The sequence below is a fragment of the Columba livia genome, chromosome 5 (assembly GCF_036013475.1).
Source record: "Columba livia isolate bColLiv1 breed racing homer chromosome 5, bColLiv1.pat.W.v2, whole genome shotgun sequence".
Classification (NCBI taxonomy): Eukaryota; Metazoa; Chordata; class Aves; order Columbiformes; family Columbidae; genus Columba; species Columba livia.
In genome coordinates this window covers 61844723-61867789 of record NC_088606.1, presented here as the reverse complement: position 1 = coordinate 61867789, position 23067 = coordinate 61844723, and the positions used below count along the sequence as shown (strand labels likewise).

At 35.8% G+C, this 23067-nt stretch overlaps 1 long non-coding RNA gene across 2 annotated transcripts in view; it reads right to left on the bottom strand.

Moving 5' to 3' along the window:
* Window positions 1–6378: 6378 nt before the first annotated feature.
* The window catches only part of LOC110354916 (uncharacterized), a 95091-nt gene continuing 78402 nt past the window's right edge, over window positions 6379–23067 (bottom strand). Inside the window, exons 4-8 of one of the 2 annotated variants that reach the window (XR_002407166.2) lie at window positions 13157–13257; window positions 12217–12368; window positions 7946–8099; window positions 6662–6753; window positions 6379–6493 (exon numbers count right to left, since the gene is read on the bottom strand). This is a non-coding gene — a long non-coding RNA (uncharacterized LOC110354916). Of the gene's footprint in view, window positions 6494–6661; window positions 6754–7088; window positions 7201–7945; window positions 8100–12216; window positions 12369–13156; window positions 13258–23067 lie in introns of those variants that run through there. The other variant, XR_002407168.2, reaches the window with a different exon arrangement.

Sequence of the window (23067 nt, the reverse complement as noted above, 5' to 3'; positions counted from 1 at the left end):
GTATATTACCTTCCTAAAAATTACATAAAAATGGACATAAGGTAGATGAGACAGACCCAGATTTTCCCCTGGGGAAAGGCAATTGTGACTCATTGCTTTTCCGTTCCCAAAGGCAGACATGTACACCAGGGACAGACATTTAACACAGGGCAGTTCTGACCCCATCTTGTCTTTCTGTACCATACAGAGGAGGAAGGATGCACAGCAAGCGTGTACCATTCAGCCAAAAAGTTCTTCACAGGAAGCTCAGACTCTTGTTAACTTTCTGAGAACATACACAAAGAAATAATCAGCTATAATAGTTATACTGCCTGGAGTTATTATGGATAAGGGTGATATTTTTTTCCAATTTTTTCATTCTTGTTGTTCCTGTATTTTCAGAGAGGCCATGAAAAACTTTAGAACATGTTAGAATAAAGACTTTATTCTGATCTTGCTACTTTACTTAAAACTAGCTACATTCCATTTCATTCATTTGTTCATATATTAGATATTAATAAAGCACAATTTAAATAGAAGGTTGAGTTCTAATAGTTGCATCACAGAAGGTAATAATAATAACAACAACAACAACAATAATAATAATAATAAATACCACCACAGTGGCAGGTGGCAACATTGTTAATGATCCACAATGGAAAAAACAATAATATGTACAAAATGTCCCCTTCTCTCTCTCAATGTTTTAAAAAAAAAAGTCTGTACTAAAAGTGAGCTGTATATAGTAATGCAAATATAGTCAGTCATTGCTGGAAGATAAAGGATACAGAGCATTGAAGTCTTATAGGGTTAGAGAAGAAAATTTGAGTAAACAACCTTTGTGAGATTTCTACCAAAACTCATTTAAACTAAACTAAAATTACAGAAAGGCAAATTCTTGTGTACAGTGTAGTTTTGTAGTTTCTAAGGTTTCATAATTGTTTGGTTAATTACAGGAAGGAAAAATAATACTGTAACTCTTTGTAGATATAAGACTGCCTTTTGATATGTACCTTCAGTAATGTTTTTTGAAACAACTGAGGGGCCTTGAGAATGGATTTTGTTTAGGTCATGAATCTTAGTTTTTTAGATGAAGATGGTCTTTGACGAATCAAAAATTACTTTGTGAAAGACTAGAAAATTCTGGAAATTATTAAACCTGCCTAGGAAAAAGCTGAAGAGTGGACAACAGTGGACAACAGAGGATCTTTAACAAAGGAAAAACAGTTAACTTGTCTTTCATACTCTCCATAAAACTATCCAGCCTTTTCATTCTTCATCTGCCCGGAGGGCTCAGGATGTTGGGTTTGTCTGATATGCATAAACCTAAACCAGTATGAAGTATCTTATGAAATTAATCTATGTGCGTACCTCCCCCAGATCACTTCATTGTCCACCCATTATGGTTACTCTGGTCGTGTTATACTTAGTACAAAGGCAAGAAGAGCAAGAAAATGAAACCGTCAGCATTTCATACGCTTCTCTGCCACCAAGACCCAGCTCAGCAATGACCCTGTGTCCACAGTCACACACATGACACACTTGTTTGCTTGCCTCATATAAAGGAGAATGCTTCAGCAAAAACTTCAAATTCCAGCATGTATGATGTGAGTAAGGGAGTGATAATGTACTTTGGGAACAGGCCTGTTCTGGTACAAAATCTTGGATTTCATTAGGCGAAGATGGTGTGGAATAATTGCATACCTATGAATTATATAGCAAATTTTCCGCAACGTGTTCGTGTTCCATAGAGGCTGTTTGTGGCCATTAAACAATACAAAAAAACTGTTACTGGTAGCCAAATCCTTTAATTCCTGTGTTCTTTAGGTTCTGAAGATCCTATGGATTTCAATGAGATCAATTTTTACTTCTGATATAAGACTATGTTACTGTTCTCTTAAACAGATAAAAGATGGAAACATAATGTGCAGTAACTCCCAACTGATTTTTTTTTTTTTTCAGAATATTTGGCTTTCTGATGCCAGGTAAACACTACTTTAAAACGCTGCCTTTAGCAAAAGGGAAGGTAAAACACTCAGATTTATTCGCCTACTACTTTTCAGTGACAGCACTGGTTATTTATAGTAGGAAGACGGCAGCTTTTAAATCTATAATTTATTTGCATTATAATTCAGGGTTATGTTATGGCTAAAACTGTATGACATGGAATGGTATGTCCAAATGCAAAAGCATAAAATATGGTAATATTTAATATTTTCCTATGTTAATAAAGCTTTAAAAGTTAACTTTCCAAAAGCAGATTAAAGCATATAATTTCTCTGTAGTTTGACTAGAGCTAACTTTTTGATACTCTGTTCTGAATCACAATGTTTTTACTTTAACAATTTATGTAGTGATACTGTTATATGTACAATTAAATAGGAGATTTAAAGCAAATAAGATCAGGAATGAATTGCCTGCTTTTTCTCTCATTGTGGTTCTCAAAGACAAATAAAAGATATTTAACTATAGAAATTAGTAGATACAAGCATGATCATCCAAATTTGCATTATATACAGTTAAAAACTAAAAATGTTGCATCTTCTCTTCACAGAATCACAGAATGTCAGGGATTGGAAGGGACCTCGAAAGCTCATCCAGTCCAATCCCCCTGCCGGCGCAGGAACACCCAGATGAGGTTACACAGGAAGGTGTCCAGGCGGGTTGGAATGTCTCCAGAGGAGGAGACTCCACAACCCCCCGGGCAGCCTGTTCCAGTGTCTGTCACCCTCACTGAGAAGTTTCTTTTCAAATTTAAGTGGAACCTCTTGTGTTCCAGTTTGAACTCATTACCTCTTGTCCTACCACTGGCTGACACCGAGAAGAGACCGGCTCCATCCTCCTGACACTCAACCTTTGCATATCTGTAAACATTAATGAGGTCACCCCTCAGTCCTCTTCTCCAAGCTAAAGAGCCCCAGCTCCCTCAGCCTTTCCTCATAAGGGAGAGGCTCCACTCCATCATCTTTGTTGCCCTGCACTGGACTCTCTCCAGCAGGTCCCTGTCCTTCTGGAACTGAGGGGCCCAGAACTGGACACAATATTCCAGATGTGGTCTCAACTGGGCAGAGTAGAGGGGCAGGAGAACCTCTCTCAACCTACTAACTATCCCCCTTCTAATGCACCCCAGGATGCCATTGACCTTCCTGGCCACAAGGGCCCAGTGCTGGCTCATGGTCATCCTGCTGTCCACCAGGACCCCCAGGTCCCTTTCCCTTACACTGCTCTCTAATAGGTCATTCCCCAACTTATACTGGAACCTGGGGTTGTTCCTACCTAGATGCAAGACTCTACACTTCCCCTTGTTGTATTTCATCAATTTTTTCCCTGCCAAACTCTCCAGCCTGTCCAGGTCTCGCTGGATGGCTGGTTCCCTCCAAAGTTTCCCTCAGGATAGCTAGCACTCAGCGTGTGGGCAGTTTTACCCAGTAAATCAAATTATTAGAGGACTTGGGGCCAAAAGAATCTCTTCTGCACACATATTCCAGGATTTGTTTAATGCTAGAATTGTATTCTTAAACTGTAGCTTGGATAGCTCTGCTAAGATGCTTGAAGAGAAAATGCTGAGTCAGTATATGTCCACATTTTAAAATTCTGTCCATTGTTCCATAACAAGGTACAAAGAACAGAGAGTCTTACCAGTAACCAAGTCACACACTATTAATTAACTAGAATTCAAAATTTAATAAGCAGTGTTAAGGAGTCTCAAATTTCTTCTAGGAAGTGACAAAATTTGTATTTGAAACACAAGCAGAAAAATTTTCACTGACATCAAAAAGGTGGAAAAATATACTGTGTATATATTGGTCTTTCCGCTACTAATACACAGAATAACACTTAAACCAGTCAAAGCACACAAGATGTTAAAGCCACAATTTGAAAATACCACTGCTGCTGTTGTTTGAAGCAATACCAAATGGGGTTTACATTCATTTTATATAGCACAACAACACCAGAAAAGCTTTTGAACATTCTAAAATTTTAAAAATATGGGTTTTTTTCCAGTTTTTAAAGTGATTTTCTTCCTCAATTTGTTTGGCTTTCCCTTTCTAGATTTGCTTCTTTTGTTTACTTATTTTTGATAGAGCAAATCACAATTCTTTCCAACATCATAGCTTTGTGAAAGAGATACATGTTTTATCATCTGCCATCTATTAATTCTCTAAGCAGCACGCTAGCATTTAGGCCACTCATTAAAGTTAGCTGTATACATTCTTAGTCCATCGATTCAGTTTTGCTAGCAAAAGCATAAAAAAAGAAATGACACTGACAGTTTTTGAAGAATAGACGATATGTTGGGAATCCCTACTGTTACTAGTTATACCTACAGAGTGATAACTACCATGCAATTATCCCTTTATTATCACCTTTCGTTGAGCTTTATCATATTTACGAGAGGTAAATGGTGTTGATTATCTGAGGGTGAGAGTACAGCTGCAACCAGGTAAAAGCTGCCTGAAGATGGACAAAGGATGAATGAATATTGGTTAAGAACTGGAAGAGGAAGGAAAATAAAATATATATATAAATGAGATAAGCATGGATCTAATCACTGTGAAGAAGAAATCACCTTGTGGGCTGAAAAAATAAGTGTTGTTGGAGATTTTCAGAGTTACAGGAAGAATTCAAGTGTGCAGCTGTCACAGCACTTGGACAGAAATTGTGCACAACATCAAGATATTTATTTTGGTGCATAAAAGGTGATTGGAAAGAGAAGGCACTGAAAACCAAGAAAGTCACCCATAAACCAAGAAAGTGACATGCTTTTCGCTGGGTACTTCAGTCTGTAGTCCTTGATTTAATTCAGTTTCTCTTGTAGAGTGATGTTTTAACCCAAGTCCCTAAAATTAGGCTTCAAATGCACATGGAAGTCATTTTCCAGTCAGCTTTTTCAGTCCCAAGATAACATCCGATCTCCAGGTTGAACCTCATGGGTCCTAGTTATGTGAAGTCTTTTCACAAATTGACAGCAGAGCAAAGCACAAGAGAAATCAGCCACATTACTTTTATTAAAAAACAGCGTAGGTGTTTGCATCCTCTATTTTACATTGTAGTTTGGCTGTTAAAGTGTCATTAAAGAAGCCAAGGGGCCTCATTCTGCTTGTGTTCCTCTCAGGAGCCTCTTATAATATAAACTACAATACAATTGATGAGAAATCTCATCACTGTGAAAACAGGCTATTACACATTTAAAACTAATGAAGACAAAGAGACATTAACCCCAAAAGTGCTATTCTTCTTTTGCATATTAGTTACGTGTTTAGCAAAACTTAATTTCTGGTCTCTCCTCTCCTGTAATGTCTCTTCATGTTGCCTTAAACATAATGAATTAATTAATTGGTATTGTGTGAGGCAGGGAGCCACCTGTTTGTGGTATCTAATTCCCACAATTTATTGCATGACTTAAATTTTAAAACTTTCAATAAACTAAATTATATTTTGGAATGGTTGTAATTCTTATCTGAATTTACATGACTGATATTCATCTAATAACTCAGAATATAAAAATATAATTGTGAATTTAATATGAAAATTCTTTGACACTTTTAATGTTTGTTATACCTTTGAGTTAATTTCCAACCTTTATTTCTTTTTTCTTACTCTCTTGATTGACTAGCATATAAAATTGATTTGCAATCCTAATAGTCCTCTTTTTCTCCCAATTATTTTAAAGGTATTAAGAACAATCAATCTTTACATACTCACAGATGCATCACAGAAGCAATAAAAATGATTAACAGTGATATCATAAAGATACTTCAAAAGCTTACTCTGAAATGTAAATCATTTTGCATACAATACTGATCAATTAATAATTTTAAGTAGTCTGATATTTACTTAATATAACCTTTACACCAAGTCTGATTTTCAATAGCATTTAATTAACTGGTGCAATAACTGCAGTTGTTTACATAGATTAAAAATTTGTAAAAGTAATGGTCAGTTAGGTAGCAACTAGTGTAATTTGTACCTACAGTGACATTAATTATGGTCTCAAATTAGGCACATCATTGCTTTGGATGATGTAGACTTCTAGCCTTATAGGTGTATTCCCTTCAACTTTTCACAATCTTTTCAAAGTAAAATCTATCTGTAATGCAATTCGTACTTAGTCTGAAAGAGCTATTTTTGGAGGCAAGATTAAACTAAAAAGAAGCTAATAAAAACTAAAAATTATCACTATGTTTTTACAATGTTAATATTTTTTCTAATAGAGTTCGTTTTTCTGTAAGAAAGTGAAAGTCAGCGTAAAGGATTTCTAAAGATAGTTTAAAGCATTTATTCAGAAAGGGTTTTCTTTCACCTCTGTAACAAAATGCTGTACCTGTGTGAAAAACCATATACACACAATTCCACACAAAAAAAACAGTTAACTAAGACTTTTAAAGATTGTCTCATTACCTGCAGTGTCCATAGTCATTCCTTCAGCAATGTTCCAGATTCCAGCTCTTCCTTCATGCTCCTTTCCTGGTTGTTCATATTGCTCATTTACAATCCATGACACTATCAATGGCTGTTGTTGAAGAAAAGTTAAATTATGTGGATTTTTTTTTCATATTTTCAGTTGTTGCTTTTAGAGTCACAATATATTCTGCTGTAGAAGAGTAGAGTTTCAGATTTATCCAGTTATCCATGCTCTATTAGTACACTTTGTGTTAATTAACCCTTTCAAATTACTCACCTTTTCAAGCCGGCATCTCTCAGAACAGTTTGTCCCTTCACTAAGGAAACTTGTCAGTCTTTGCACTCAGCCAGATAATACGCACTTGGCCCCTGAAAAATGGTTGCAAAACCAGAGGAGGAAAGTTGCAGGTGCTCTTCTTGAATATAACAGTTAGTAAGACCCTGCCAAGCTAATCAGCCAGTGACAGTTTAGTCCTATACTAAAGCTTTAGTTGTCTGCTAGATTAGTTTCTAGAATAATTTCTGGAATGGTTCTAGCATCTACCAGCACATATTTTAACTAGAAACAACTTCTCAAGCACGGATAAAGAATAACATTAAAGCAACATCAACACCTTCAAAAGGTGGCGTCGTTTCCCATATTAATGTAAGAAAAACTACTTCTATAACACAATACAATCTTGCCTTCTGAAACTTGAACTGTACCTCCAGTGTAACTGCAGCAGCAATTCTGTGGCGATGCAGTTCATACAACACATAGAGTTGCAGCCAGCTCAAACTAAGTATTTCAGTAATAACAACCATAGAGTATTGTCTCTGAAAAAAGATTTTATATGAGGAAATAAAGCACGTTGGATCCTACAGAAGAAAAACAAAAGCATGTGTGGTTCTATTTTTGAGAGGAAACAAAACAAAAGGCGTTCAGGAAAGTTAAAACCTTTTCTTATTACAATCAATTTGTGAGTACTAAAATAGGTGAACTCTGCTGAGTTTTCTTTGGATTTTAGTTCTCACGCAAAATAGTTGCACAAGTTGAGATATAGTGAAAAATTTGTCAGAAATGTATAGAAGAACTTGAAAATATAGTCCTGGACATATAAATCTTCAGTATTGTGAACTTGTTTTGATTTACAGGAGATGCAAAGGGAATGCTGCTGTGGGAGTCAGAAACTTTCCTCTGTTGAAGAAACCTACTTTGAATTTCTCTCATTACTGCAGAAAGATGGAGTTTCTCTCTTCATGGGTCCTCTGACTGGTTTAATGTATTTTCTGTCAGGCTGCTGCTGTGTTTCATCTCTTAAGGGAAAGAAGTGTAGTAAACTGCACAGCAATCTATAAAAATGTTGGCATTTTGAGCAAGTTCAGTGTGTCTCTGGGATTAAAGGCAAATGGTGCATACATGCTAATGTTTTCTCTCTGTTTTTGAAGGACAGAGTGTCTGGGTTTATTATATTAATACTAATCTGAGTCTGCATAACAGCACAGCATTTTTATTTGATGATACTGTGGTCCTAAGATCGTTCCTCATGTTGAGAAAGCTTTAAAGCAAAGAGCACTTCACCTGTCTGTCCAACAGTCCACTGCTGAATGGCGATGATTCATGCACTGGATGGGAAGAAAGTTCCTTGAGATCAGTCTTGAAAGCAATCCATCATTAGACTAGCTCATTAACTTTCTTCAAATTCATTTGCGGGATTCTTGGCAGGAAATAGCGGCTAATAAAGGAAATGACAGAAGAATATTGAGGCCCCATTAAAGCACTAAACACAATTATTTCTCAAACACAATAAAGTGGAGAACCATCTACAAAGTTGCATATATTTTCTAAGAAATAATAAAAAGAGTTTGCGTTCATCACACTGATGAAGACACGAGCCTGCATGACACTGTCAGTTGTCATTCCCTTTCCCCAGTGAGATCTCTATCATCCAGTGACTTTCCTATAATGTAACCTCCCAGCATCCAGGTCATAGTCCCACACTCCCAAAATCAGGGCCTGGGAATGACTGGTTTATAACATACAGGTCTCCAAACTCAAACTGCTGGGTTGCACTTTCTTAAATCCTGCAGACAGCTGTGTTTGAGGTCGGAATAAACAGCTGAATTTCACATTGATAAAATGCTCAGTGAATTTAAAATATTGAGTGTTATACACAAATATTAGTCTTCAGAGTCCACTTTTTATAGCCCAGGTTTCTAACTCCATTATGAGAACCAAAATAGAAAAGTAAGTACTTGTGGCAGACTTGTGGAGATAGAATTGGAAGGTTGGGTTTTAAAAGAAAACCACAAAAAGCAGAGGAAGGGGAACTGGATGGGAAAATATTCCAAAGAAAATATAAATAAATCACTGTCTTGTGATTTTTAGCAGATCATCATTCTTAAATGATCCTTCTTCGTCTTTTGAGGATCCAGCTTTATCATCAATTTCACCAACAATTTTTGCCAGGAGTATTAATATTTTAAAATGCAAGAATCTTCTTTATGGTTTGACTTTGTATGTAAATTCCTTTTAAAAAAATAAATAAAATAATAATAAAAATAAATAAATAAACAACCAAAAGCCTCCACAAAGGTATATCCATATCTTAGACAAAGTTGTGAAATGTATTCTACAGTGAATGACAGGGATTTTGTTCTCTTTAGCACAGTCATGATTTCACTTTTATGTTTGTGTATATTTATATATATATATATATTAAAAAAACTTTATTATTATTATTATTATTATTTTTAAATCCAGTAGCAGTATGTTAACACACTAATACTTCTTTCTAGGAACTAGAACCCAGCATAGTTTCTGATGTGGCAGGAATTTGGCTGTGGAGCAGCAACAGTCCCACTTATAATTTACTATCCTCTCTATGTTAGAGGCAGGAAAAACTCACTTTTTATTAACTTTAAATACTAGAGAAAAACAGGCTAAAAGATTGATTGAGAATCAGTGTGCTTTATGGACAAGGCAGCAGAAATTACGGCAGTTCCCATGGGCACCCACCAGTGAATACTGGACACAGTCACAGTCCCATAGCTCCTGTGTGTGTCTACAGGCGCTCAAGGGCTTGGCAGGCAGAACCAGCTCTTTCGTTTTGCTACGAGCCACCTCCTCACATTCGCATGCAAAGGCCAAGTACATGTCCTGTTGCTGCATGGGAAATTTATGGAGCCTTTTTCAGCAAGTAGCAAAATTAGCCCCTTCACCTTTTGCAGACCTGGGTTCTGCATCTTTTCTAAACAGGTAAAATCCCTTGTGTTAACAATGTTCCCTGGGGACCATCTTTTTCCTGGTGTTCTCTCACATCATATCATCTTCTGGGCTCAACAGTCATGCAGTAATTAAGCTAGAGAGTGACCTTTAGCAGGGAAAGACTTTAGGATATTTTTATATTTAAATTCTGGATATATAAAATAGGTTGTTTGTTGTTTTTACAAAGTAATCTGCTTCTAAAAATCAACATTTATCCAGAAGTCACATATGAACTCAGTTTCTGAAAAACTATCTTTATGCTGGATTTCAATAACTGTCAATATTTGATTTACAACTGTTGGAGTGAGACACCGTATTTAACTCTTAACATATAGGAAAATATCGCCATCTGTTGCTCCCTGCAGTAAGTGCAGCTACTTTCTACAGTTGATGTTCAAGCAAGTACATTGCCCTCTGCCTACCTCTGCTGTTTTAAGAATTCAATTGTTTCCAGAAAAAGCTGTTTCACACTAGAGCAGATTAATGAATTTCAATGAACTTACATGGTAAAATGTTGAAACAAGCATAATACTTTTCTTTTTCAATAATGGGGTTGTATAATCATTTATGGGTGTTCTGTCATTGAGCAAGGGGAGATTTCTTTAATTATTAGAGATTAACTGCTTGGGTGGCCAACCACCGAGCTGCTGAGGAAGAACAGTGCATTTAGTGCTGTCAGTGTTACTTAAAAACTCTTGACTTTTACCTTGATGCTATAATGAAACAAATGGCCTGAGGTGATTATTGTGGAAACAGTTTGTCCTGGTTTTGTTAAAAAACAAGTTTCTCTTTTAGTCAATTTGCCTGTCACCTAAAGCTTCATGTTAGCTGCATTTTCCTGGAGAACCAGACACATGTTTTGGTAAACATAGCAATGGAATACAAACTTATTGATAAGCACAGATGGACATCTCATGAGAAGGGCAACGAGAAACTGATGACCAAGAAACTGACCAACTGTGTATAACATTCCATTCACGTGAATACTTCATATAAAAGTGGGAGATCACAAGGATCTCGTCCCTTTTTTCCCTTTTAACTTATGGCCGGCATTAGGAGAGGATCTTGCTAGTGGTCTCTGCGAACTGAGGCCTGGTGACAGACTGAATCCAGCTCCGGTTGGCTGCAGAGTCCAGTCCAGGACTTTGGGTGCCAGCTCTGCAGTTGCTGAGACTTTCAAGATTGGTTTTGTATATTTTGTATTATTTTCTCCATTCTTATTAGTAGCATTAGTAAAACATCTTTAATTTTTTTTCCACCTCTCTTCTCTCTGTCCTTCTTTCCCTCCCGATCACCTGTCCTGAGTGGGAAGGGGGGAGAGGGAGGGGCAAAAGGGGGAAGATGGCGGGGAGAGGAGGTTAACAATACATCTGCCAGGGTTTTATTGTCACCCCACAACCTAAACCCTCAACACAGTTTAAAATTTGTAACACAGAATGACCTGGGAACAACGACAATCTTATTCTAACACACACGCATTCTAAATTTCAAATACATAATATCTAAGAGAGGCTTTTACATTTTTATATATTAAAAATTTCCCATTTCTTTTTTCTCAGATACTCAGGGTCAATATATAGTCTTTTAATGGGTAAGAAAATAAAGTGAAAAATTCGATGCAAACTAAAATTCCTTCAACCTCAAATAAGATGTATGGCATCTACAACTGTTTGCTTTATCCACAGTTTATTCCAACTAGCTTGCACACTTATAATTTCCTATGTCAAATTATACCTTATTCTCGTTTTATCAACAAAAGTCAGAATACAAGTCACATATGAAGTTATAGAAGGTTAGAGAAATTTGCTTTCTTTTAGGTGAAATGTGGTTCTATCAAACTCAAACATCTAAATTCAAACTTTAGCTTTTGAATTCTTACTGATACACACCTGAGGGGACAGAAAGTGGTGCAAACATCACAAGAGGAAAGCAAAAATCTATGATCAGTGCGAATTTAACCCATTGTCTCAAAAGAGTTTTATAAATCTTATTCTGGTTTTTAGTTACTGATTAACTGTCTCCCACTTCAACTTCCTGATCCTCATGCTTTCTCTTCTTTCTTAGTCTTCTGTTACTTCCTGATTCCAAATCATGCCTCATTTCCTTCCCTCCTGTTTTGGTCTATAAGTTCTTGAGAATTTGACAAATATTATCACTTTGCATGTGCAACCATTCGGATAGAAGAGCTACAAAGAGTTCAACACTGATGCAAGGCTGGTCTTGGGGTTTTTTGTTAATAATGTGTTATTTCCAAAAGGCACAAATGAAATGCCTTGTTTAAAAATACAGGCAGCACAGTCTCATAAGCATCCACAAGGCTGAGTTCACAAGGGCTCATCTACAAGCAGAAAAAATGGGCTTCCTATCATGTCCATTGGGCACTGAATTTCTGTGTTAACCACAGAGGTGGTCTAGGAAAATTAACCTAATTAGATTAAAGATCATTTTTGTGGATAGTCCTGTAGAAATACCACAATAGTTTGTAATCTATAAGTAACTGCATCTAAAGGATTTCATATATCTACCTCTGTTATGCTAAAAGTGATGGATCGCAGCTACTGGTACGACAGTTCCAGATTACTTACAAATTATGATTTAAGTACTTTTCCATATTGTCACTTTTTTCTTCTATATCTTCCTCCAGCTCCTTAATTTTTTTTCTTCTCCCAAAGTAGTAGAACATCTGCCCACAGAAATTTTGGCTCCAGCAGTTCTTGCCTTTTACTTCCACAGCTAGCTATGAATGCAAAGATAGATACCATTGTCTAATTTTTTACCATTGTAAAGGGTTAGTAACAAAGCACTGCTAGAGCATTGACAAAAATGTACTTGTGTTATTGTATAAAAATCAGTAAGAATCTCAGTTTTTGAAGGAAATACAATAATTTTGAACATTTATCCCAACTTTACAATCTCCAGAATTCTTTCAGGACTTCTAAGACATCATTATGGTTGAACATTTTTTTTCCCCTGTCTATATCCTAAACCCCAGACATAAAGACTGAGACATGGATACTGGCAAAATTATAGGACTATTCAAGGTGTACATCATAAGTGATATCTGAATCTATTTTACCCATCTCTGGTATTTTCACTCTGATTTTCTGCTGTGCCTTTCCTCTGTTGACATCCTTACCTTTTCTCCTGCTGTCATTTTAAGAGCTACACATACATCTAAAAGAACATCACTTTTATACCACCTGCTGTTCAGAGCTTTCCACCATGATCTTGAATGCTATTTTGTTAAGTTGCAGGAAAATATCTGTTAATAAATGCTCATTTTATACAAGCCTAAATAAGGATTAGACATGGAAAGTAAGAGAGCACATTTGTACTGTAGCTGAGTGATTCAGTCTTCTGGCTTTCTGTTTTAATCAGCTTATCTATATGTTTTCTTAGAATATAGGAGACTGATCTTTCATAAGCATTACATATTCCTCCTTAGTAATTATTTTTCTTGCTTAGATCATGTTATGAAATGAAGATTTTCCTTATTCATAAGCTGAATTCTAACAAAAGACTTACTTGTGAATGGTGTAGGAGGCCATGTTTTTTGAGTACAATATAAGATTCATTTTCCTTCTGTTCATCAGTAAAGCTGCGTCATTTACTCCAGTGTTTTCACCCTGAAATGTAACAATTTATTGTCTTAGAAGTGACAAAGAGCATTACTATCTGCTTCTTATTTTAACACAGCTATTACCTATGACTTAACCCTTCAGTTCTCATCAGGCTAAAACCATGAAATATGTTAACTCATCAGCGCTTTCACATAAAACAGGAACTCAGCCCAAGCTAGAGGATGATTTAGACATTTAAGTGAGATTCAGGGACATAAATTCAAAACTTGATCTTGAAAATCTTCACAAAAATTAAGCCTAGAAAAGCCATAAGACAGCAACTCTATCCTTTTTTTAATGTTACCACTCAAGACCATTGCCATATGAATGCAAGTAGAGCATTGTACCCTCCAGAAGGTTTCTGGTGAGATGTGGCGTGTCAACAACATTGCTGCCCATTATCAAACTCTTGCTTTCACCTGCTTAATGCTGCTGTGGTCACCAAGTAAATTGTTTGATGAAAATGACCCAAGCTAACACATGTAAATACAAAACAAAACAATCCCCCTCCACACACATGCAAAATAACCCAACCAACAAAAAAACCCAAACGAAACAAAACATCTAATAACCCAAAACAACAACACTCCCCTGTGACAGGATAATTTCACTGCTCAAGTTTAAATAATAGTCCTACACAGAGCTGGGCCATTAAAAATAGTCACAGAAGTGGCTGATGACAGAGCAATGGGGGGACTTTTTCAACTATATCCTTACATCCTTTCAACTATACCCTTGATTCTGCACATATTTTGCGAAATTCTTTTCCCTTGACATGTAGGTGGATCCACTGACTGAAATAAATGTTAGAGCAACCCAGGAGATAAGGAGGAGTAATTTAAGTAGTCTCACAGAAGAGAAAATTCAACAACTTGAGAAAGAAAACTACAGCAAAGTCAAAGTCTGTCGAAGTCAGAGGTGCAGAAGCTAAAACAATTCATTAATGTTCCATGCAAGAAGATCCGAATTATTTTAAGAGCACTATATTTGCATTTTAGATATAGCAGAATGAACTAATTATGAAATGTATGCGTCAAAGATTTCAATTTCAGGCTTGACTTTACTTCGGAGATTAATTTTTTACTTTATCATTTTTGCAGACAGTTCAGTGGACAGCCTTATTTGAATGTTACTCATTGTTCAGTGATGTATGAAGTGTATTTAATCAATGTGAAGAAAGTAATATTAAACTACAATCAGAAGCATCAAACGTTCTAAAAAAATCTCAAAAGGAAGGTCAAAAGGTAACATCCCTGCTAACAATAAAAGAAACAATATATTCAACTTATTCTTTCATCCAAGTTTTTAATGGGATATGTGTTATACTTTTTCACATAAAATTTTAATGTAAAATGTGTGGGGTTTATCAACTTTATTAAATATATTATATATATAATGGATCAAATATTTTCAATATTTTACTGAGAGATGTTTAAATAACTGTTTAAGAGTTGATGTGTGTTTTAAATGGCTGGCTGCAAAAACCTTTGACAGGACAGCCCTCATGGTCATCATGAAATCACTTTTCAGTGTGATAGTTACTACAGAATAAGGTAATTTCCAACACACACTGTTATTTCAATAAATCACATATTGTTTCTATATTGCAAAACCATCTTTATTAAGATTCAAACTTGGTCTTCATAAACCCATCATATGAGTCTCTATTTTATCCTTTTTAATCTTTTCAGGGCCACCAATACAATGACAAACACGCCATCTTAGTTTTGACCAAGACAGCTAAACACGAGCACCTATTTGCCCAAAAGCTATAAATGAGAAAACCACTAATTTCTGAGTCAGCGGTTCCAACCTGTTGTCAATGTTAGGATCCCAGTCCCTGTCCAACCAACAGGCACCTTCTAAAAGCATTTTCACAGGGAGTGCCATAGGTTAAAATCTTGTGTATATCAAGCCAGAACTCTCTACACCACCACAGACTGAACCTCAGTGGGGCAGGTTAGTGAAGAACTGGGAACGTCACTACCCAGCAGAACCAGAGCTATGCCAATAGGCAACACCTTTTTGATAAACTTCAACTGGAAATATTTGTTTTCCATCTTCATGGCCTCACACCCATGGATTGTATAAACAGTAATGGAGCAAAAAATACTAAAAAATAATAAAATCCTCCCAAGTTCTATATGGCTCACATTTTCTATGTAAAGGAAGACATCCACTCTAGCTTGGAAGTCCAGAAGTTACTTCTGAAAATAACAGAAGGGACTGGAAGGAAGAGACTCTGTACATGCAAAACTGTTGAGAAGGTCAGATATGCTCAAAGGGTAATTTTCAATGTCTGTCTGAACTAAGAAATGAATTAATTACATAATAAAAAGTGGTGACTTTTGTACTGCGGCTTTTGGTGTAATTTTCTGATTAAATTGTGGATAACTGACTTTTTTCAAGTTGAATATGTACTCAAGTTAAAGATAACCACATTCAAATAAATTAATATTATACCTCTATTAAAATGAATTAATGTCTCCTCATTATCTTTTTCACACATTTGTGATATCTCAACCAATAGCAGCTGATGGCTTTTGCTTTTGTCTCTATCTCCGTTACATCAAACTTGCAGTTTCAAAGGTATAAAGCAATAAGGCTTCTTGACTGGGGACTTCTATAGTGAATGGGCTATTAAGAATAAGCAGTACTTCAAGTGGCTAGTAAAAATGCTTTCAGTGAAAGAGCAAAACGTGACTTGCATTTGATACATTTGCTCCAACAAACCTTCTCAATTTCTGCTTTGACTTATTAGTGCAGAGTGTGTTGCAGAGAACACTGTGTTTATTTAAAATTAACCTCACACAAGTATATAGTAAATGTTTATACAGAACAACAACATCTAATATATAAGAACACATAGACTGACAGGCAAATGAAGATATTTCTAGCTTCTCAATCTTGGATATGCAAAATCATCTGAAGTTTCAAAATAAGTATTCCAGAGGATCCATTACATCTTGCATATGACCTTTATTCTGCAAATACAACAAACGCCCTTTAAACTTCACTAACATGAAGAGTTCCCTTGGCTTGCAGAAATGAAGCATAACTAAGGCTTTTCAGGATTAGGGTTATACTGTCTTGCAGAATACTTTGCCTTCTAATTTTACAATCAGATGCGACTGGAGAACATCCCTAGTGGAAATTACTATTAGAAACGCATCCAACTATTTTAAACAGTTTTTGATATGACTGGCGTTTTCCCCCTTCTTCAATGAGTGTTGAGCGTACATAAATTATACCGTGTCTTTTCCTTCCCCTTGTGTAATTTTTTTACTTCTATCTGAAAAGATATATTGGTTTGTGGAGGCTACTAAAATTACACAGCCTGACAGATAAGTCACCTAGTCAAGCAGACAACTTTTGATTCAATTGCCGATTAATTATTTTATTGAGCAAAGCTGATCTGACAAGTCTAGATTTAATACAGTTGTAAAACTTCATCACTCAGACTTCAGTTACGTCAGCCTAAAACGTTCCAAGTTGTACTTAGTAGCTGCTAATTGCAACAAGTATGTTAAATGTGACTAAAAATGGAGCTGTATTCTTCAAGCAATAAAACTGCTGTTGCTGTAATTTAAGGTTTCTGGGTATATTTAAAAACAAACAACCAAACAAACAGAACAGATCAAGTTGTTAAATGGAAATAAGTACTGCAGGTGTGGAAGTATATCACTGGGCCAAGTTCATCCGGTGCTAACAAGGTGTCTCTTATTGGTGACTTTATCTGATTTACAGGTGAACATCAATGAAATAAACAATGTAAAAAAAAAAGGTTTCTCTAAAAAGCTAAACACTCAGTATGATGCTGTTAGGGAAACAGTGGTCTCCGAAAACTTGGTGTTTCAGCATTAAAAGGTCAACAAAGCAAATTCCAAAGCTTAATTACACTTCTTGTAGTTTATCAAAACCACAAACTATTTTCATTTATTCATTTTCAAATAGCCACCTTTACATGGTATGTCTGCACAGCAAATTAAGCCTACTCTGCTTTGTTAGATTTAGAATAAACTAAACCAACTACCATAAATGCTATTTCTTCTTGTGCTGCAATTACTGTGTTAAATTATCCATTTGGAATGATGGGCAACATGTATGTTACCTCATTCCACAAGGGATTCTCTCTTTAGAATGTGTCCACTGGCCAGGTTTCATTGTCCCTTCATGCCTCTCCTCTCACAGCCATCTGAAAACATAGTTAAGTCTTAGAAAATTACGACAGAAGATTATGATTAAGTAAAATTTCTTCCATTCTTTTATCAGATTTCTTGTGAAACTACAGGTAGGCAAGTCAAAAGTGTGAATTCTGAAGCTTGAAGTCTGCATTACGTGCTTAAGGAGATGTCCAGATAAAACTTCCACACATATTTCAAGGGATGTTCACAAAACCTCACAAAAGAACATTGCAACAGTGCAGACCAGACAGAACAGTTGAAAGATGCTGCTCTCTACCAAGAAGCTGCTAGAGCTTCTGTGTAATTTATGCACAAAAAATAAGTGAATTTTTATTGATACATTTTATTTCTTTAGTTTGGGCTTAACAGAACAGATTGAGATTCCATTTGGCTTTGTTTTCTGTTTATTTTAATCTTCACAATTGACTCCAGGTCAGACTGACCGGAACTAGGACAACTTTACTTATAGAAATGTTAAATCCAAAGGTCCACACAACAGTACAGTGAAAATTGAAAATTTCAATTCACCTTGCAAATTATTTTAATTATTTGAAACTATAATGTCAAGTTTTAGTTTATGTTCATTTTAATAGCTAATTGTTTTTACTGTCATATTTATCCTCAGGTGGAAGATACAGGAAAGCACCTGACACAACACTCAGAGGTTTATGTTCTACATTCCTGAGGAGTCACAGCTCAGAGTCAGTAAAAGTTACCCCAATTTTTTGTCTCCAATGTCTGGATAAGATAAGGACAAAAACCTTTCCACTTAATACATATGTTTTGTATAATAAGTAGTAAAACTTGATCTAAACAATGCTTGAAGTCTGTTTTAAATGAGTAAAAACAATTCATTACTGTTCTTGTCTTGCCTTATTTAACTTTCCTGTTGTAGCTCAAAGCAAAGACTCAATCTTAATCTTGAATTTAAATTGATCATACACAAGTTTAGAAGCTATCCTACAAAACCAGTGAGATGTGCCAGTGTCTAATTTGAGCAAGACCAGATAAATCAGTTAGTATTCATGATCAGAAAAAAAAAAAAATTGATTTAAAAATATTCAAAGGGATAAAAATGGGTTAGATTAAAATTACAATGGTGAATTTCCCTTATTGTTGTGACTTGCACAATTAAAATAAAAAAATACAATATACCCACCAAAAAACCCAAGGACCCCAGTCAGGTTTTGAGGTTTTTATAGCACTATAACCTTTTATAGCAGCTCCCAGTCCTCTCTTACTCTAAATAGAATATATTTGTTTCACTGTTAGGAAACTGTTGTAGTGTAATTGTTTCAGTTTCAACTACTTGAACTAAGTTGTGCACTGCCCCCGCCTCCTTTCTCCTGACTCAGAGCACTGCCTACAACGTAGTGGCCAGTTTTTAATGTATATACCTTGCCAGCTGGAAATTAGTCCTTATCTTTATATTTCTTCTGATCCTAATGGTACTAAAAAAGGCTTTTGAACCAGATGCTCAATATCAATGACTGTACTTCATTGTTCTGTGAAGTTTCTGCCAAGTTTTCTGTATTATTATTAACACAGTTTATAACAAAAAGTTTTTGCAAAAAACCCCGTGAGGCTGGCAAATTTCAACACCTGGTGAATTTTTATAGGCAATTTATAAACCTTGTGTGTTACAAATGAAAAGCTGATATATTTTAAACTACAATGGATTGATGACTACAATTATAGTAACTATATATTTTAAAAAAAAATTCATATCATTACAGAATCTCCTATGTTTGTAGTGTCACCTTTGAGGGTTTAGAAGTCTGATTTTTGCAGCCAGCACTAGGTGGAGACAGTGATTCACACAACGCTTCCTGACACCCTTTTCTAGCTGCTGAGCCACAGGAACTGCCAGCTAAACGTACTTCATCTTTGTATTCAGTTTATTACAGATTGCAGGGTTGCGAATGGTTTTGTTTGTTTTGTTTTTGTGGGGTTTTTTGGTGTGTTTTTTGTTTGTAGGGTTTTTTGGGGGTTGGTTTGTTTGTTTCATAGCTGTCTCAAAGAAAATAAAATTAACTCATGATTTGACTAGCAAGTCTGAATCTCTGTCACCCACATATATGCAGATGTAGCTCACAAAATTCAAGGCAAACTATAAACAAAGCACCAGAGTTTTATCTCCAGGCTTAATATGTGTGATATTTATTTAGCAATGGTAACTCCTGATTATATTTTTATGTAAGCCACAAAAAAAAAAATCCTTACCAATGTTTTGAAATTTACTTTGTTTGAAGTAGAAAACACATTATCATACTTGATTAAATTTTTGTGAAATCAAGGATTATTTTTAATCTCCTGGAAATAAACAAAAATAAATCCATATGTTTTAGTTCACTCTCCCCACATCAAGTCAATATATTGAGCCTACCACAATGTGTTTAGTTGTCCTTACCACAGAACAATCTCCCACTTAGCAGCTAGAGAGGGTTCTCACGCATCAGTCAGGAACAAGGACAGATATCACACATTTGCTCTCTTTCTTTAACTTCATATGAACAAGTTTTGAACAGTTAAGAGACACTAAAAGAGAAAAGCCAACAGGGAAAGATAATTGCATGCAGCTAAACAACTGCCAGGACATCACTTTGCAGATATTTTGGGTTAAGATGTAAGAGGTGGCTAGTGATTTAAGAAGGTGACATCAGAGTGAGAGAGCACATAATTAGCAGAAAGTAACTACACAATACAGTGAGGAAATCTGACATGTTTGAATTATATAAAGTTAAAAATCAGGCTAATAGTAAATCCTATTATTTAGGCTGCTGTTTAAGGTAAAAGTATCTGGGAGTTCTTGTGCTGATGTACTATCTCCCTATTGCCTGAAGGATGGGACCTCCTGATGATGTTTTGACTTAAAAATCATTTAAACACATGGAACTGAAGTGTGGGCAGATTTCCCAATGGCAATCAAACTTCATTTTTTATTTGGCTGAGCCTAGCTGTAGCTCACTGCAGTGTGTGTATGCAACCACATTGGGACAATACATCCAAGAGGATCCTCTTGAAAACATCTGCTCAGGGTAGCAGAGCCATAGTAGGTGTTTGCCAGATTACACTAGCAGACTGCTGACATTTGATCACAAACAGGCTGGAATTAATACAGCCTGGGCTGATTTCTTTAGGTTTGTTTGCACTATTGCATCTTTCAAAGAGAAAAGGAAGTAAAGCATCAATTATTATCGTACTGGTAGAAGCCATTCACGACTTTCTGTTCGAGAGTGAGAATGATGAATTGGCTTCACCTGAGTCCTCTTCAGGGTATTCAGTTCTGTCTAAGAAGTGAATGTACTAAAATTTGCTGATTGATATGACAAACAGCACACCCAAGCTAAAGAAAATGCAGGGTTATTTTTCAAGAAGATAATACTTCTAAGAGAACATGATGATGTGGTCTATAGCTGTCCTACAGATTTCTAAATAGTGTGAAGAGGGAGGAAGAGAAAAATTAAAGAAAAAAAAAAAGAGTTAGGCAGGCTGCTTGAGGGTCAGAAAGTCAATGGCTGAGCTTAGTTAATATACATTGACCTCCCTGGTAACCACTCAGCAAATTTATCTGTAATATGGAAGCAAGGAACTTGAATCATCAATATGTGCTTCCACCTGATTCCATCTAAGTACTCATATCTTAATCAAGATTATGAGTTTTTCTGACTATTATGGAAATGAGAAGTTTTAGCAATATTGTTTTGTTGTCTTTAGGTCAGTACTATTCAGTACTGACATCTACCCTGAAAAAAAAATGCCTACCTGCTTATATGAAACTGATCAGTGAGAACTACTGTCCTAGCCAAGGCATGGAAGATTTTATGTATAGTTTGTGGTCCATACTGAAAATAATCCAGGCTGTCCTTTCAGAATATTTTACCAGCAGGGTATTTCGTTCTTCAGCACTTGGCAGATGAACAACGACGACAATAATAATGTAGCTTTTTTTCTCGGTTCCATTTCTTTCAATGATTCACATGTATTCTGTATTTCATATAACTGGACTGTTTATTGCTACCAAAACTTGAGTCTAGTTCTGCTTTTCTAGGGAAAATGTTACAGGCCAAGTAGCTTGGGGAAACAAATAGGTATCTATTCAGCCATCCACATGTACTCAGTGGTTTGTTATATTCAAACAACTACAATGTTTGTTTACGATTTGCAGTGATTTCGCATTGCCAGAGTCCCTGTTAGACCAGGTGGTTTGTGTTTGCTTTTTTTTAGCCTTTTTCTGAATTAGGGCTATTCTTGTTGCACTCACAGTCCCTTTCCTTTACTTCTTTTCCAAAGAGGAGGAGGTAATTACACATAGTCTGTCTTCCTGATAATAAAAAGCTTCCACAAGCCATGCTGGGTCTGTGTATCCACAACCACCAGAGGAAAGCAGGAATAAAAGGCCATTAGAGAATCTGTAATGGGATATGAAAAGCAACAGGGTAACCACATCCCTTGGACTTGATTTTGGTGATGATGAAGTGAATTTCAGAGCAGTGTTTTTCCCCTCGATAATTTGAGTCTAAGGGCTCTGAATAAGAGAGAAAGATGTAGATATGCCTGTTTGGTAGGATGAACTCTTTTAAAGGCAGCAATGAAATAACTTAAAAAAACCCAAAACGCACTCAAAACAAACCAACTAACCCCAAATCAAAACTCTTCTCTCCCATATTTTCTCAGAAGGCTCCCATTACATGGGGACAGTAATATGAATTTCTTCTTGCGTGAAAGATAGACATGAAATAAAAGATTAAAAATAAAAGTTTTCAAGGTATAAAGAGAGGACCTTTCCATCAAACAATTATATCCTTTCTAATACTGCAGTGAAGCAAACTGCAGCACAATATATAATTTGAATATGATACTGTACATAATAATTACTTCGGTGAACCCCAAGTAGCCTAATCCGCATATCTTTATTAAACACATACAAAAAAAATTAACAGATCAGGATTCTGTTATTGCCAAGGACAAATGTTTTTCTTCAGTTATTCAGCCTGCAACATATAAATACACATTTTTTCTTTTTCTGTCTTTAATTTCCTTGTTCTTTAATACCATCTACAGTTGTCAAACCTTGGCATTTAAAATTGCACTCTGAATTCTGCTGTGAAGAGTAAAGAGATTTTCAAAGACTATTTAGTGAGGAGCTAGAAGTCAGCAGAAACTGTACGTGCTCTGGAAAATCCAGTTACTTTTTGTATTAGGCTTGAAGAAATCTAAGCTAAAATTAACTTATTTGTCAAAATTATATCCTATGTTTAGTATTTATAAAAGATAGAAGTTTCATGAAATCTGATGGAAATGAATACTTCCTTTCCACTTGTAAACTGCATATTCTTTACATATCAGTATTACACTACTTATAGATATCTCTCCAAATATATCTGACCAAGTAAGATATTCTGGACTTCACATACAGGCGTTTAGGGAGAGGGAAAGAAAACAAATCCTTTCCCTTTTACCTATAAAAAGAAAAAAACTTTAGGAAAGGGCCATTGCTTTTTGAGATTTTCCTTTTATTAATATTTCTTGCCTTAGCTCTGAGTCAACCTCCACTAGAGAAGTCCAGTGTAGCTGAGGGAGAGATGCTGCATCAGTTTGTTGATCTGGAGTGATATGTGGCATCTACAAT